An 18,862-nucleotide genomic window follows, 5' to 3' on the forward strand; every position below is an offset into this window, starting at 1 on the left:
GGCAGCGCTGGGGGTTTGCGTTGGAGGCAATGGAGGAGCCGGGAAGGTAGCAGGTCTTGCACGGGCTGTGCTGCGGTTAGCTCTGGATGGCAGATCGCCTGCGATCAGCAGGGGGTTGCAGTATATATCACTGGAGAGAATGCATTGCTGCTGTCTCTATATTGCCAGTACTGACGGTGCTTGCTGTGGGTCTGGATGAAGCGCCCCATCCAGCACGTTCCCAGCTGCTTACATGCAGATTACAACTTCTGCTTGGAAACCAGACTGGACGCTGCCACGTGAAATCAGTTTTCTCCTAAAGCTGTATAGGGAACTTGATAAATGCAAGGGAACCAGGAGCACCCTGAGCACTGCTTTTGCTTTGCTTCTGAATGGGTTTGCTACAGTCTCCTACGCTTTCAGGAAGGAGCTGTTTCTGTGACAGGACAGGGCAGGAGATGGGTTAGCAGGAGGCAGGGGGTGAGGGTGTGTGGTGCATGAGTAGCGCTGGGGATGAAATGGTGGAAGAAGGACGCAATAGGAAGGGGAAGGGGAAAGGTGGGAATGTTGGGTCGTAGCTGAGTGTGGGAACTGTGGTAGATGGGGTGGCTGCTGCTGCTGTAGAAAGAGAGTGGAGTGTTGGCCATAGAGGCGGGTTTGGTGCAGTACTGCCCACACCACTCTCCTGGCTGTGTCATCCCTGTAGAACTTGGTTTCCAGGCTGAGGCAGCTCTTTTGTCCCAGTCTCCCATTCAAGAACTGAAGGAAGATCTTGGATCCCTTACCAGTCATTCCTAGCGCTCATGTCAAAGGACATGAATTAGCAAGCAGTCTAAACTGCTCCTTCCATCATACTGCAGAAGAAGACAGGCTGGTCAGGGATATCAGCGGCTATTCAGAGCAGAGATGAGACATGGAGGAAGACACATCTTGATGAATTACAGATCCAGATGAGAGAACTGATACTTGACTGTCCTTTACCATAGCAAAGTCCACAGGTAGGGGGATAACTGGGAAAGCTAACTTGTCATTTATTCCTTCTGGAAGGAAACTTATTCCTGACTCCTTTTCCCCTCTGCATGCTGTCCCAGAGTGCTCCTTCATACAGCTGCACAGCTGCTGGCACCTCTCAGAAGCTGTGCACCCAGAACGTCCCTGCCAAAGGTGTGTGTGATTAGTGAGAAATGAGCAGAGCACCAGGAGGATGGTCCTACATCCCAGACATCTGCATGGGTCACTGTCTGATGTTGCCACGGTCCAGTTACGTCTACTCTCTGAACCAGTATGGTTTATCTATTCAGTAATGCTGCAGTGCCTTTTTGAGGAAGAGCAGCACTGTGAGGACCACATGCTCAACACAGGGAAACATTTCCTTCATTCTGGGGGCAGGAGAATCTCTTACGTGTGCTTAACATCAGGACTAGAGACTCACAGGACTCGGCCCCTTCTTCAGAAGCCAAATCAGATATACTCATAATGGGAATGTATTTTATTGGCGTTAGCACAGGTGCGCTGTTGCATCCCAGCTAGGCAGAGAGGCTATTTCCAAACTGTTGATGCAAAACAAGCTGAAACAACAGCATCCATCAGACTACCAAATTGTCATTCACAAGAAGTATGGAGGCAATTTTTGTTTAGATAAAATTTGCTGGTAAGACAGCAATGAACACGAGATATTCAACGTTCTAATAAAATAGTAATGCTGCAAGCTCAGCGGCTCATAAAACATTTACAATCTGCAGCTAGTAAAGTGCAAACAAGAGATTTAAACACTGCTGTTGCTAGATGGATGGAAACCAGTTAGAAGTTTAGGTGGAAGATTATTCCACACAGGTTAGGATGAGGTTCATTAAATGCCTATCTGTTTTCTCATTTGCTGTAGCAGAGAGAACTGTAGGATTACACCTGTTGAAGTAATGCTCATCTGTGGCTCAGATGTTAAGCCAAACTAGCTCTTCTCCCAAGCTTCTTGTTGTGGTTGCTCAGAGCCCCACGTGTGTTGAAGGGCATTGCTGGCTTCAAGCGCTGAGCACCTCTTCTTTTGCTTCTCTCATCTCCCTACATCTAGAGCTTTTAGGGCCAGTATTAGCAGTGCTCTTGTATGTTCCCATTCATTATGTGTGATCATAATTACACCCCAAGCTTGGGTTCTCAGGGGTGGGATGAAGAAGGAGACATGGTTGGGAGCCCCAGGGAAGCTGAAGGTAAGTGATATTATTAAGGATAAATACAATTAAGTCAACTTTACTCACCTTGGACCCAAGTAAAAATTACTCACCAGGCAGATAATTTTATCTGTTTGTTTGTTTTTAACCTTTGTTCCGGTCCCATTCTATCATTGGCTATGGCAAATTGCTATGATTGCTGTCATACCTAAGTGCTTCTGTGCAACCCCCTTGCAAATGAGAAGTTAAATGCAAAGCATTGGGTAAGATAAGACAGGGAAAACCCCACATGCCTTCCTTTGCACAAGTCATTCTGATTCTTCTCTAAACAGTTTGTGTGTGTGTGTGTGTGTGTGTGTGTGTGTGTGTGTGTGAAACAAGCAGTCTTTGCCTTCTGGTCTGAGCTCTTAGCCTGTACAGTGGGGATCATTCACCAGGCTTCTCTGCTTCTGTTAACTCTGACCCATGATCATTCAATCTGCATTTTAGGATCAAACCATGGAGTTTTCTGGCCCACTCAATGTGTGAGAAGCTGGTCCACAAAAACAAACAAACAAGCAATCAGACAAAACAAATAAGCAGACAAAACCAAACAAAAAATGAGAGAGAGAGAGAGAGAGAGAGAGAGGAGGGGTGGTGGTGGTGAAGCAGTAAATCTGCTGAGGAAAGTGTCCACAAGCAATGTAGCCCTGAGAAATGGCTGCACTTTTTAAATGCTCCAGTAATACAGGTAACGGCAATATTGGGCTTGGGATTCATTGGTGAAACCCTGATGGTGCTGATGTTAATGATTGCTGTTAGCACTTGTTACAGGCTGTATCTATTAAGAACTGTAAAATTTCACCTTATATACACGATATTCTCACAAATATTAACATAGGTTTTGACTGGCAGGGTGAGACTTGTTCACACTGTGAGTGGCAAAGAAAGGATCACAGAAGTATTGAATTTGATTGTTGTATTTGAGAGAGACTTTCAATTCAGAAGTACATAGTAAAGTCAGTAAATCCTCACGTGGGAACCAGCGAGCATGGTCCTGAGAGCAACAGCTGTAGAGCAAGGTCCATGGCTTTGAGGCAGTGAAGGTGAAGGATTGGTGACTTCAATTACAGACAGCAAAGAAGGAAGAAGCCCTCTCTTTGAAAACAAGCGCAGAGCCTACTTAAGCTCAAAGACTATCAGTGTTTCAATGGCCGAAGTCATTCATGAGATTTCTCCAAGCTATTGCATTACATAAGAGTTGAGGTTGCTAAATCTTAGGGACAGACATTTCTGAAGTATTTCAGATGACAGTAGAAAGTCTGGTAAAAATTGTATCTGTACTTGTGAGGAAGCAAACTGGTAGACGTAAAGCAAGCAGATGGACCAAAGCTGAAATTATAACGAAGAGAAATAATCTCAATAACTGTGATGGCAGTAAAGTTCAGGCTTTGAGAGTTCTGAAGTTATTACTGGCTTAATTCCTTTTAGGAGTTAGAACTGTGAAGGGGGAGATGAAATAACTTGTTGGCTTTAAATAATCTTGTTTTCTACGGACAGTGGGAGGCTTATAATACAGAAAGTCAATAAACTTTAAACAAAATTAGTAAATAGCTTCTTAGGCTGAAGATTCTGGAAGTAGCATAACTGAAGTTCTCATTGTAGCATCTCAGAAATATCCGTGTTAGGGAAGAAGAGGAGCCTTGGAAAAATCCAAATGCATGTATTAGTAAGAAGTTCAAGTACTTCTGATGGTCAGTACATACAATTTTCTTCTCACGCGGCTGGTCACTCTCTTAGAAAACACTAAAAAGGGGAAATACATATGAGAAGGAAGCAGACCACTGAGAAAACTGTGAATCTGTTATTTAAAAGCCTAAAGACTTGGACTGGATTTTATTCCAGTTGTTGGAAAGTAACTGTCATGAAAAATGAATATGTGAATGGTGTTTCTCACATAAAATTATTATCTTATTGTTTCCAAAAGTGAAAAAAGCCTTTTTTTTTTTTTTCTTTTTTCTTTTTTTAGTAAGAAGTGTATTTGAAAACAAGCAAATTAAGCAGCAGTCTTTTTCAAATGGACTTTTGGCCTAATCCAGTTAAGGTCAGAGCAGCAGAATGGTGAAATCATTTGTTACAGCCGCATATTCTTTAACTGTGTGTTGAAATTACAGTGCCCTGTCACCAAAACCCAGTATGACTTCTGCTGTCAGGATCCAAGCCAGACCTCCGTTGTTACACCATGCTCTGCAAATCTATCAGGATGTTGAGCTCCAGCTCGCAGCTGCCTGCACAAAGCATTTGTACAAATAACTTTACTCTGTGGAACTCGACGAATCGCTTTTGAGGCTTGGATTGATTAATCAAAAATCCCCAAATTAAGCAAAGCGAGGCGCTTGTTTTAATGATGATTCAGCCCACTGGGGGTTCTCTTTTGCTAGAGGAGGTGTGAAAAGTTCCAATGTTTGATTTCAGAGAAATCACCCCGCCCCTTCCGTCCCCCGCCACAAGCAGTGCTGGTTTTTAGTGATTTCAGTTCTTCAGCTGTGGAGGAGCAATGAAGAGTTTTTTTACATTTCTGTGTTTCAAACAATGCAGAACTGCCCCAGAATTTAGAGGCAATAGTGCCTGGCAGCACAGCTTAAGCAAGAGCAGGGGGACTAACCCTGTGAGAGACTACTGTAGTATCATACCAGTTCTTTACAGAGATTACCAGTGAAAAGCCTGTGTATGCACTCTAAGCACTTCACGTTTCTCTGGGCTCACTGATCTCTGATGGCCAAACCATGAAGATGTATCCTATGCTCTTAGCTATTATTATTGCTGCTATCGATGCTGTTGATATTAATCATAGGAGAAACTTCTGGTGGAGTATGTGACAGAGTGACTCTGATTTCATCCTGGAACAGCTTTACACAGCTTCCTTCTGAATGAGCGATAATTTGTTCATTGACTCAAGTGAGCGTGCATAAAGGCTCCCTTTATAAGCAGAACATTGCTAACCTATAGTGGTGAGAGTTTGCCTGCTCTGGTTAGGGAAAACAGGCTACCTGTGTAATTATATCCTTAGTGAGGCTGCATAAAACTTCTATTGCGTTTAATTCAACACAAAACAATTTCTATATTTCATGTCATGGGTAGGAATGAAAATGGAGATAGTTCATCAATGCTGATATGTGATATAAAAAGATCTGAGAAGCCATATAAAAAGATCTGAGAAGGGTATGAGAGTGCATAAAAATGTTTTGTGTCCTGACCAGTACATTGCTTTAAAAAAATTTTACAATCAGCCCCAATTGTTCATTCTTCCCATGCAGAAGATACTCACATATTCATTTTTAAAAGGGCAAATCAACCATAATTCAGTTTATAAACTGTGAAGCTGGTTGTGAATGTCTGGATGAATATTCATTAGAATCTCTTAATCTGCCATCGACTGTGATTCATTAGGCATATGTAAATATCACTCACTTTAATTGCCCCTAAACTGACTTAACATAATATTGTCATTAGCAAATTATTAGTTATTTGTGTAACTAATGGTACATTATGGTGTACACGTTAAATCACCAAATATATGATTACAATTATGATGATGGTTTATGCTGGGTGCTTTGTAAACTATTTGATGAAATATAATGGAGCCAAATCAAATCTGGTATGTTAATAGGACAGTTGCAGAACTTTATTATTGTATTTTTACACCTTGGTGACTGCTATAATATGTGAGCCTTTACCCCACCCAGTGCTCGGATGGATTATGGATTGCCTTTACTTTCCGTATCAGAGGCTGCAATGACATTCACATGCCTGTTCACCTCTTGTTTTACCTAATGAACTCAGTTCCGCTTAATTATTAGTGGAAGTACCCTAGGTTGCTGTGGTAAGACCTTTTAACTGAGTGGGTGGAGGATGGAGCGGAGAAACTGGGTGGTGAGCGTGGGGTGGCGATGGGCCTCTTGGTCGGGAAAGCTGGCACTTGGTGGCAGCACGGGGCAGGCCTTCTTCCAGTGCCCCTAAACTTCTTAACAGTCTGTCCTCTATTCATTTATTTTCTGCATCTTCCCTGCCTCCTAGCTCGCTGCCTTTTACTTGGATGTGAGATGAGAACTCCTGCCACGGTTGTTTGACCAACAGAAGGTTAAGAAAGCTCCAGTGCCCTGTGGCACGTACTCAAGATGCAATTAATAAGGCAGCCACTTCATTTCTTCAAAAAAGAGCTTATTAAGCCTCATTTCTAATGAAACGCAATAGGTACAGATTTAACTGCAAGTGGAAATGTGAAGGAGCACTCTGCACTGCTGGCTGGTTCCCAGTTCTCCCCTTGGCCCTTCTGCTGTGCCTGAGGTCTGCAGGCCTGGCCTCACCTGCGGGCAGCAGTTGCTGGTGGCCATTTGTACCCGCTCCTGGCCTCAAGTGAAAGAGACACAGCCAGCTCACAACTGTGGGAGTAATTTGTACGTTTTACTGGACTGCTGCTTCTCTATTTGGTATTTGCTCTTTGATTAGTCTTGCAATAACATTCACCGGGATGGGTGTTTATCCCGGGCCTCTTCCAAAAACCTCATGAATGTTGAGGGACCTTTTCCACTGAGGTCAAAAGACTTTGGGACAGATCATAAGGCATCACTTTAGAACAACTAGTGGACAGAAAGCCTGGGAAACAGGTGTTGGTGTTGCAAAATGGAACTGTCAAGTCAAAAAACTGGATCAGAGTGCTTTATTTATGTGCAAAACTGAAGGAACTTAAGTGCATCTGTGGCCTTACACTGATTTGGTTAAAACAGGGCAAAAAGCACATGGAAATTATTCTGATGTCAACCCAAATTGTACCGATTTCATGTAATTCAGTTAGAAATAAGTTTATTCTGAGCTACAGAGAGCAAAATCAAAGACTTCTCATGGGACTGCATAGTAATTTAAGGGAAATAGCCCATATTTGTATGTAGACATTTCCTAATATTTGTGCTTAGTTGGTGTCATGTGAAATCCCACTCCCAGCATGCAGCAGACATTTGTAACCAATTGAGAGACTTCAGATACTGTTTAGTGTATATTTGCAAGAAATTCGTGGCAAATTAATTGCAGAATAATTCACATAAATTATTGTTTGGATAATTTTGAATAATGAATCAAGCCAGAGAAAATGACGCATTATTACATAGCTTGTTCAATCCTAATAGAAACGTTAATAATGCTCAATAAGGGTAAAATAAATTGCACTTACGGATTGCTTAGCCCTATCTCAAACCTCCCTGAAGGCAGTGGGAAGACTCCTCCGTGTATGACACAGGCAGAACACAAAGGAAACAAGAGGAGGGGAGGATGGACTAGAAGACGGGCTGTGGTAACAAATGTATTTCCAAAGCAGATACAAATGTCAGTGGGCAGGCAGCAATTCATGGAGGGTGGCTGCAAAGTAACCTGCAGTTCTGTCCCTTGAAGAGCCCAAGCCAGAGCCTGCTGAGCTCTGTGCCTAGGACTTGGGCAGCCTGCTTCCAGGGGCTACAGATTTCTCCAGGGTGGAGGAGGAAGAAAGAAAATGGCCCTTAGGGTCATGCACTGTACTGCTGCACAGGACCCTAGTCTCATTTCTAGCTCTGCCACTGCAGTGCTGGAAAACCTTGAACAAATCAGACATTGCTGCAACTCCTGTCTAGCAAAGATAACAGCTGTGGAAGAGGCACGGACTGATGGATGAAAAATACCCCATCTTCTGAGATTTCCAGTGACGGCTGTGACTTGCACATCTGAAAGAACCTGAATTAACTCCTCCCTGGCCAGTTCTTTAAATAGTTTTTTCCCCGTGGGGGATCAATTTGCAGCCCTACAACTGGCTGCATGGATTCCACAGAGGGAGAGGGTTTCATCAGCACAAGGACAGGGGCTGAAATCGCTTCCAGGGTAGATACGTGGGGATACTTCGTAGGAGGCCTTCTTAATCAAGAGCGCAGATAAAAGTGAATTGACTGTAGCTGAGTTCACACGTAGGACAAGAAGTTTGCATTGATGTTGGTTGTTAATTAAAAAGAAAAACAAAGATATGATGTTTTTATTATGTTAGAGCATTTGGGTTTCTTGTTAGAATTCTTTCTGGTTAATAAACCACCTGCCAGATTAAAATGTGATAATAATAAAACCACCGTAGTGTGATGATTAAATACGATGTGAGGCTGGTTTTAAGTATGAGTGCTTACAGCACCAGTAAGAGGTACGTGCCTGAAAAATGTACTAATCAGTAGGGAGAGAAATGTCTAGAAAACAAATATGTAAGACAGATAATGTAAGACATAAATGGCTTGATGAAATTGGAGCTTGAGAAGAAATTCTCCTGAGGAGATGCAGTATTCTGCTGGGTTCCTTGGGTCCCTGGACTGGGTTAATGAAATAAATTAGATACCTTGAAGGCAAAAATCACTTTGATTCCAGTAAGAGCAGTGTGTTAGCTCTGCCTCTTGCTTCCTGCTACAGAAGGCATGTGAGTTTCTGCAATATTTTCAGGTTATGTGGCACACCCTTATTCATCTGCTTCCTCCTGGAGGAATAATATCTGTAATACATTCATCTTGTCTGGATGGCAGGACTAGCTGCGTTCCTTGAGGAAGGCTTGAAAGGCTGATATGGCTTAAGCAGAGATTAACATTTACCTCTTGCACATGGAGAGCAGCTGAAGTCATTAGCCACCTCTTCCTCTCCTACCTATCCCTGGGGCGAGGAAACATGTCACCAGAAAACTCATTTGGGAAAAGGGACAAAGTTTGAAATCTTTGAAGGCACTGGTAAGCCTTTAAGAGTGTGTTTAAGCTGCTGAAGTATGCTTGCTGAAGAGTCCAAATGTCATTGACTCATTGATGCTGTTAAAAGCAACGGTGCTAACACCACCATGGTACTTCTTGGAGCACTTGGAGCACTTCTGTGCTGTGTGAGTGATGGAGCACTGGCACAGGTTGCCCAGAGAGGCTGTAGAGTCTCCTCCTTGGAGATCTTCAGAAGCCACCATGGTGCTGGGCACCCTGCTCTGGGTGTCCCTGCTTGAGCAAGGGTTGGGTCAGGTGACCCCCAGAAGTGTCTTCCATTCTCAAGCATCCTATAAGTCTATGTAATTTTCAGTCACTACAGAAAGTGTGGCAGTCCCATAGAAGATGATGTATATCTCCCTTATTTACATCCACAGGCACATACATAGGCTGAATCTGAGCACATCTACAGGATGAGCAATGCCAATACCTCAGCTTTCCAGAAGCAGGTAAGTTTGTATCCCATGTAGAGCCATGCAGGACCAGGGACTGAGGTGAGAACTGGGGGAAGGAGGAGAGTCATTTAAGGGGTCATTTAAGGAGGATATGTCCTGAGAGAGCAGTTCTTGGCAGGTATTGTGCTTGCAGCTGGGGTCTCCCAAGCCTGTTTCTCAGTGAGTAAAATCAGGATGATATTTTCTTTCTTTTGTAAGGCACGTCTCTCAGATTCGCGGGTTAAAAGTACAGTACTTCTGCTTATTATTATAATGATCCTTTTTCTTAGTACACGTGGAAAAACATGTATCTCCAGGTTGCTTTTAATGATGAACTCTAAAAGTGGCAATGCTATGGCTTCCATAGTCTCTTCAGAACTTGTCATCAATCTAAGAAATGAAGAACTCACCTTAAATGCACGCCCATCGAGGAAGACTTGCACCGGAGCTCGCTGACATTGTAGTTTATGATAAAATCATTTGGGAGGCAGTATGCAGGCCATACAGAAACAGAGACCATGCCACCACAACCACATTGCTTACCCAGTCTGATCACACAGAACAAGGAGACCGTGCGCCCAGGGAGTTTGAATTGCACAGAATAAAAATCCATTAAGTTGCAATATATTTAAACCTGTAATTACTGCAGATTAGAATTCAGCGGAGAACTTTGCATAATGCCAAGGGCTGACCTTTTTCTGAGGTGCTCTGGCCTGATTGTTAGGACCTTGTAACAAATGCCTAGTGCCATTTAACGAAGGAATGACATATCTCTGATATGCAAATTTTTACAGCACAGCAATTAAGCGGTTTAGAATTTTACGACAGTGTTTGGGCTTTATACAACAAAAAAAGGGCCAATAAAGGCCTGTGATGGATGGGCTAATCCCCACTGGAAATATACCATGTAATCTTGTAGAGACAATGCATTATGGATAGCATTGTGATTATTGGTCGCTAATATCTCCCCCCTCCTCCTCCTGCTCCCGGCCACGACGAAGCTGCATGGCTGCCACATTGTCGGGGGCACAGGACTGGGATACAGATGGGGAAGTTGGGCCATTGCAATCTGCTGCACGCAAGGAAGACAGAGAAAAGGGGGCTTGCAGCGAGGCAGCTTGTCAGCAGGGGATGAGGCTGGGGGCCATATGCCTCTCTTCTTCTCCCTTCTGTCACAGAGCCTGCTGCCGCATCCTGCTGTCGGGGGACACTTTAATGATGAACACACTTTAAACAGTTTTGTTTACCTAGCCACAGCTTTTCCATGAGGGAGTCTTAATTAGATGCCTTGGATTTCTGTGCTTCCATCCATTCATCTGTCTGTCCACACGGCGGTGAGAGCTGCTGGTGGTGCAGCCACGGTCAGCAGTGCTCAGCCTCGCTGTTCCCCCCACCAGCCACAAAAGGCAGATCACTTTTACTTCATGTGCTGCTGCTTACCAGTACCACGTGAAGCCTGCTGCAGCGCTGGCAGAGGTGCTCCTTACTGTGCCGGCATCTCACAGGCAGAATTTGCTCAGTGTAAAGTGCAGCGTAGGAGCTGCGAGAAATTTCGGCTGGAGTAAGAGAGGATGTGCCTCAGCTATGTAACAGCAGGACAACTGCTCGGAGCTTCAAATCCACTTTCAAAAGCATCTTCTAAAATTAAAAGAAAAAAACACCTCCAGTTGCTATTTAAAGTGCCAGAATAATTTAAAACTTGGGGTCACTCTCTTGCTATTTGGTCACTAGGAGTGCAAAATAAAGCTTGTTTTTTTTTCCTAATTTTCCCCTTTGATCTTTTATACCCTTGGTTACATCTGCTGCTACGGTACTTTCTGCTTTAGAGAAGGGAGTAGAGGATGTTGAGAATGGATTCTGTTGTTTGACTGATGTTTTCTATAGGCGATGATAAATTCCATTAATATATCCGAAGTTAATAAACTAGACAAAAAACAAGTCTGATTTGTCTGCCCATTCAGTGGAAAACCCCTTAGCAGGGGGGTTCTGGGAAGCAAGAAGAGCACGGGGATTCCCAGGCAGGGACACTTGGCCTGGGAACCCTCAAGGCAAGAAGGGGAGGGGAAGTTGATTTGCTAGGGGCTGTAGTCTTCCTCCCACCAAGCGTGATTGGCCCCTTGGAACTACAGAAAGCAGAACAATTTCTGTGGAAGAAGCTGTTTCTGTGCTAGCTCCCATTTCCCCTGTTCTGTCCTTCAGGTCCTTTCCCCAGGGGCACCCAGTCCTCACACAGAGGAGGAAACTCCAGTCACACCTGACATCACAGCAGTGTGCTCTTCTTTGGGATCTCAGGGATTTGCCGTAACTCTTGGTTGCTAAGCTTTCCCAGGGTATCCTCTGACCTCTGCTTGGCTGTTTTGGTGATTAAGATATTGAGGACAACCGCCAAAATACGGAGTTGGATAGACAGATGTATAGCTAGTTGGGTAGATACAGGTAGACAGACAGATACGGTTATGAACTACATCTGGACATCCTTTGCTCAACTGGGAACAGTCAACAAGAACCACCCTGCTTCAAATCTTAGACCCCTTCAAATCTCAAGTATCTTGAAACCAAGATACTTCTGAACCCCGAATGAACCAGGAGGGTTAGTTCCAGTCTTGAGAAAGAAAACGTAGCACTATGTAGAGAGTTTATTACAGGATGTACCAAAATGAAAATCCCACATAGTTGGTGGTTTGAGAATAATGGCTTGGCAGATATATAAATCGAAAAAGCTTGAAACTTCGGGATTTTTGGAATTCTAAAATCGTCCTTCTCCCTAAGGTGATGTACATTGCCCAAGAGAGTCCATTTCTCTCTACAGCACTGTGGAGCTGATCAAAGGAAAGAAAGCCCTTCCTAGCAGTGAGTCTGTCTGGCTTTGAAGAAGTGACATAAAAGAAGGGAGAAAACTCTTATAATCTTCATATTTTAAAGTATGGCAGGACATGAAGAAATGCAGTTCTCACAGGACAGGTGAGAAGCTGTGCTATGAGATGAGTGAGTGAATCACCTGAGTAGTTGTTTCCCATTCATTCCTATGAGGAAGAGTCTACTGTGATGGGATAAAAAGATCACAGGCTGTTCAGTCACATTGTTGTTGGGCCAGTGTCCAGTGAGTTCCAGGATAAGACTATCTTACAGATATCTTTAAGATGACAACAAAAGGAATTTATGACATTCTCCACTATTCTCTATATGGTGCCGAACTTCTGGGCACTCTCAGCTGCTTTACAACTTCTGTGTTAGAACAGAACAGAACTGTTCTGTTGGAAGGAACTTTCATAGATCATCTGGTACAGCTGCCTGCACACTTCAGTGCTAACCAAAAGTTAAAGCGTATTAATGAGAACATTGTCCAAATATAATCTTTTTTCCTGAATCTAGATAAAAGTAAACTGTGGAGTGATTAAACTTATGGATCATCTGGAGACAGACAGATACGTTCAGGAATTCAATTGAAGGTTTTTCAGTAAGTGTCAAGACTATGGACTGAAAAAATGATACTTAAAAAAACACCCAAAAATCCAGCCCAAGCCCACAAAGGATCAGGTTTCCTGAAGGTTTTGCTAAGGTTGAAAGCTCTCAAAGTGACTTGTGGAAATTTGTTTTCAAAGACACAGTGATTCAGCCATGAAAATTTTCTGTTGCCATCACATGAGCTTTAAACTTTGCTAGAAGTTGCTTTAAACTCTTTGCTTTAAACTACCTAGAAAGACAAATAGAAATAAAAAATAACAATAAAAAAAAATAGAGAGAGATTTCTTAAGAAATGCCACTGTTAAGTCACAGTTTACAAGGTGATGTACAGCATTATAAAATGGGGAGATTGTTTATTTTGGTAATTTTCATCTAATAAGCCTTAATATACATACAAATCTGATTTCTACAAAGAAACCATACAGAAGACTGCATCTTCAGTTAGCATTGCTTTATATTTATGATTCCTGCATTTTGAACAACTTCATAGCATCACAGTTTTCTTCCTTTTCTCAAGTGTGCATGAACTTATTGCTCCTGTGGCCTTTAAGGACAGAAATGTATATGGGTGAAGTGAGTTAGAGAAATCAGACCTCGGGCCAAGGGAAGTATTTCCTATTTGAATCATGAACAATATAATTTTAAGCATTATCACAAAATAGTGTCAGTTCTGGCTATAAACACCATCTGTCATTTCAGTGTCTGAACTACTGTGCTGGCACATGGTCATACCAAAATTGTGTTGTCCTTTTTTGAGGACTAGACTGTGATCACCAGTCCATCTTATTTCTAAGACAGCATGCCTTTTTTATGGTGACAAATGCCTAGCTCACTGAGCAATTCCTAGAGGCAAAAGACACTCAGCTCATACTCACTAGTATAATTTTCCACTTGAAAAGAACTGATGATTTGGTCCTTGCACCTGTCGGGCCTTGGCTTCTCACTAGTTATTCCTCTCTTCCATGCCACTGCCAAGTTGGTTGCACTTTGTCACCCATCACAAGGTGTCCAAACTGTTGCATCCTGCCAAGTGGTTACTCTACTTCTCACTTCTTACACTTCTACATCTTCCATAAAAGGCTTTATGCAGTTTATATTTTATTTTAATCAATTTTATTTTAATTAAGACTTCTGCTATGGTTATCATTATAGCAGATGGCTATCTCCAGATTTGGGAGTTTGTGTCAGGTGAATGTTTGGCTTTCTGTAACAGTGAAGTTACTCTGCAATCTGTATAGGCATCCACCCTTCCCCTGCATCAGGGGGTTACAAATCCCAACAGCTTCTCAAGGTTTCTTCCGGGCTCATACTTTGCATAGTCATTTCATCCTTCACCGTTCACACAGCTGAAGAAAGCAACAGTCATCATCATCATTATTCTTTTCTATTTCTTCATGTGTGGCGTTAGCTATCACGGTACCTCAGTAGCCTCACAAGACACTTTTTCCTCCCTGTGATATCCAGCTTAGACCTCTTCTGCTTTGCAAGGACTTCACCGGGTAGGTACTGAATGCTGCTACCTCTGTCGGGGAAGAAGACGTTCTTTGGCCTCCATACTCTTTGGGGGGTAGGAGCAGGGAATTAAATACACCAGGTGAGCATCATTTCCCCCCCTCCCCAAAATACAAGAGCTCTGCTCATCTTCCAGGTCACTGGGGGAAAGGGAAATGAAAAGAGAGTCCTTTTCTAAGGAATTAAGCAAAGCTCCAGAAAGGAAGGTAGCTATTTCAAAATGAGATTGAGGGTAAATCAGTGTGATTTGTGAGGTAAATTAACTTTTATTATGGGTTATTAATGTGTGTTAATAAGTGTTAGGCCATTACCCACCCTGCCACCCTGAGAACAACAAATGTGTAAAAGAAAATCTAGGAAAAAAAGACCGAAAGGCTTTCCAGATCCATGAGCATATTAATATTTTGTTTTGAGGATATGCAAATATCAGATAAGATGAACACTGTAAAAAGATTAAATAGGCAGTGGAAAGAAGGATGGCAAGCCTATCACTAAGCTAAGTTAGGTTCTCTTAGAATGACATGGGAGACAGAGGACTCCATGTGGATTTCATTATTCTGGGAGATTTTCTGAGAACCTTCAAAATACTGACACAACTAAGAACAGCATCTAAGTTTACCGAAACAAAAACTGAAACAAGCAGGAATTTCTAATTCAGGACATAAACTAACCACTAAATCACTGCAACTGCGAAATATCTGTTTAGTGAGTAAACTCCAAATTTTTCTTCAGACATTTTTGCACAAATGTTCATGGATTTGAGCCTCCATTACCACTGTGCAGAGTGCCACAGCCAGCTCTTATGCTTGTGAATCTTTCTGCACCTCACTCTACCTATGTCCGCCCTTGCTAATGTTTGCCTGGCCGTACTGCCCAAGGCCAAAGGTATAATTTTAATGGATGCATTTCCTAAGCCTCACTTCTCCCTTCAGAAGTACATACAGGCAGTACATTTACTGAAAAAAATCTAGGGAAAACTCATTTAGAAAAAAAGAAGCCTGATTTATTGATAAAACCATCTTCAGATAGACTTCAAAGTATATGAAAGCAGGGACCTGCTTTCAGTCTATGTATATTCAACTGTAGAAGCCATAAAATGGCAAAAAGATCAACAAATCGCCCATGCCAGAAACTAAATACTAAATACTAAGAAGACTAACTTCCAAATACATCCAGCTACTATTAACTTTACTGCAGCAGGACCCAGAAGACCTCACCATAAATGGCCTTCAGTTTGTTTGGTACTGTATGAACACAAAGAAAAAAGGGTTTCCTGGTCCATGTGAATGCAAGTAAACATTGGTGTTGGGAGATGGGCCTAAATTTGCTTGAATTAGTGAGGAATAGACAGAAGAGCCTGGCACCTTCTGAGTAGGATAAAGGGATATTCCACACCTGGCAGGAGCAGAATACCCTGTGTAGGACCTTAAAAAAGCAATGAGCCTTATGCTTTGTGGTAAGGCAGCATCTGCTCTGTGAGCTGCTACAGTGCATTTCAGAGAAGCCAACCTGCTACTTGAAGACATGGCTGGCACCAGGTTCGGCCTTGTTGCTTCTCAGGGAACCAGCCATGCTCCTGGCTCCCACCCTGAGCTAGGCAGTGAGCAACAGAGATAGGGCCCCACAGCAGCCAGGGAGTTGGGTGGTGCAGCCTGCATTGAGCACGTGGAGGGATTTATTTTCCACATGGTGATTTTCCAGCCTTGCTCCATAATGGCATTTGTGGTTTTACTTTGTGTAGTACCTTGGATCAGTGGGATTGAAGCCAGGCTACACCCGCTTTTGTGGCTGCAAAATGTAAAGGTGTTTTTGCAGTCAAGGATGTGTTTATTATCAACTTACAAAATCCTTATCAGGACTAGCCCAGAAGGCTGCACAGCTTTGCAGAACCTGCTTCTTACAACAGCCCCTGTTGCAAATCCTTTGAAAGCAGCAACTAAAGAGATTCCCTTTGCAGAGAGGGTGAGGATTGTTGTTAAAGTTTTATTATGCTTTACTCCGATAAACCCTGCTAGGTGATAGCAGTAACACAGCATTTTGCATACACAGGTCTTCCCAGGATACTGCTGGCACCATGAGTGTGAGGGCTTTGGCAGGGAATTCAGTGCAGTTCACTGCAAACAAGAGCAACAGAAGATTTAGTGATGTTACAGCGCAAGAGACAGGTAAGTAAAGCTGAACTCAAAGGTTGGGATTTTAGTTTTGATATTTAAGAATGTGTTAGTACAAGGAAAACTGAAGGCAATGCCCAGTCTAAATCTCCCCTCTTTTAGTCTGAAACCATTTCCCTTTGTTCTATCACAGCAGGCCCTCCTAAAGGGTCTGTCCCCTTCTTTCTTATAACCCCCCTCTCGACACTGAAAGGACCCCCCTTTAGACACTTCAAATGATGACTTGTGCATCATCAGCGTGTAGCATGAAACCTGAAGGAACCTATGTGGATATGCTGAGTGTAGCTGGTGAAGTGTAGGACTTTAGTCAGATGTAATGCAAGGATGATGTCAGCTGACTGAGTTCTCCAGCAGCTGGAGCTCCAGCAACTCTTACACCAGGGAAGTCAGATCCAAAGCATACCTGCATCACAGTTGCTGTGCATTCAGCATGCCTCCCTTCCTGACACTGTGTATCTTGCTGTTTACTGAATTGCCAGCATACAGAACAGGACAAAATGCTGACTGAACTCATTCATGCGTTCTAGGCAGTTTGCTTAAACTTAGTAGGCAGAACTTTATGAGAACTTCACGAGTGCATGCACTTTCAGTTTGAGTTCAGATAATGTATGTGGACACTTCGTAATAGTTACGTAACACTTCCAGGAGATGATGGCAAAAATAGAGCTGAGCAAAAAACCAAACCTACCCAGGGAGATGGAAGAGCTGAGGAATTCAGCTCCGTTCATGGGAGTCTGCATGGAATTCCTTGGGTGCAGAGGAGATAATCCAACTACCACAGGTATCTGAAGGAATAATGAAACATTTCAGTGGGAACTAAGTTAAATTAGAGTCTACTACATATATTTTAGATTTCCACAATCTGCTGGATCTTTAACTTAAAAGTTTATACCTTTTAGCGGAAAAATTAATTTCTCTTTCACAAGTTCCACTTAGATTTTGTTGCTAATAAACCCAAGGATGTAAATACTATTAAGTGCAAAACAGCCTGCTGCATAATTGTTTCTAAGCAATTACAGATTATATCGAGCCATTCATTGAGCAGAAACAGTTTTTTCCAAGACACCAGCTCCCCGTACCTTGAAATTTTATTAGTCTAAGAATTTCATGCACCATATGTTGTAATAGGAGACTAACTGCAATTGAACAAACAACTTTCTGATATATAAGTGAATGATAACCTGATTTTAAATGTGTTTATCTAATGAGATAGTAACTGTAATTTACAGCACATATAAAAACTCCCACTGTTACTCCTGGTGCACCTTTTGGCTAAAAAGGGTGATGCGCTGAGATATGCTAATGAACATCGTCTTGGTTTTTACCAAGTCAGTAATAAAATTTGCATTCGATATTGTGCACAGTAAACTGGGTTATTAGCCTTGAAAATGAGTCTCATAAAATTTAAATATAGGCTTAAATCATATTAACTGTCCTGTAGGTTTTCTGAGAGGCTTTAAAGCATTGTGCTCTCGTTCTATAGCGCTGAGAATGCAGATGTCATTTTGCCTTCAGGGGTGCCCAAAATGTGAGCACGTCAGAGCCTGCGGGATGAGCACAGATCAGCCCCTTGCTCCCCAACACCCAGGCAATGAGAGGACTGGGGAAACTGCAGTGCTAAGAGAAAGGAAAAGGGGAGAAGGAGATAATCCGGGCACAGAGCCCCTGTTCAGCGGCAGAGAGGAGCCTGCTTCTGCCTGCCTGACACTAAGTGTTCCTGCACACGTCGAGGTTAGGGCTTAAGTGCTTTAAAACACAGTGCAAAGCTCCATCTGTTTTGAGAGCGTGGTGGTAAAATTATTAATCATTAGGATTTGAGAGGCCAGGCTAAGAGATTTATTGTGATTAAAGAACTGTTCTCTGCCAAATGATTGCGGAGACGCAACCTGTACCCAGGTGCAGAAAGAAAAACAAAATTACACAATGCCATGAAATGCTGTATATCCACTGGGGGAAATGACAGCTCCCAAACTGGACACAGTCAACAGGTATACTGTGGCCAAAAGGAATAAGGAATACTCTTTGCATGTCTGTGCAAGGTCTTCTCTTACGACACAAGTGCAACAGTGATAAAATTACAGCCTAGTGAAATACTCATATGAAATCCCAACTCTTCTTAGTGATCAAAGGTAGAGTGTCTGGGCTCTGCGCGAAGCACTGTGCCAACTGCTCCAAAGCACAGTACCTGGACTGGATACAAGGCTGTAGCATGGAAGTCTATGAACTTCTCCAGCAATGAATGCAAATAGCTGACGTTGCACTTACTTTAGGAAGGTGTAATATAATATCTGTACTTGATACTATTTTTGACCACTAGCCAAGTGAATGTGGACAGCAAACAACAGCAGCTTTGTGTCAGA

General features: G+C 42.7%; 1 long non-coding RNA gene across 1 annotated transcript; it reads left to right on the forward strand.

Annotated features, from left to right (window-relative positions):
- On the forward strand, window positions 1-16,358 carry LOC121110359. Its single transcript, XR_005858912.2, has 3 exons — window positions 1-977; window positions 9,298-9,369; window positions 9,645-16,358. It is a non-coding gene; the product is annotated as an uncharacterized LOC121110359 (long non-coding RNA).
- The last annotated feature ends 2,504 nt before the right edge of the window (window positions 16,359-18,862 follow it).

Source organism: Gallus gallus, chromosome 3 (assembly GCF_016699485.2).
Source record: "Gallus gallus isolate bGalGal1 chromosome 3, bGalGal1.mat.broiler.GRCg7b, whole genome shotgun sequence".
Taxonomy (NCBI): domain Eukaryota; kingdom Metazoa; phylum Chordata; class Aves; order Galliformes; family Phasianidae; genus Gallus; species Gallus gallus.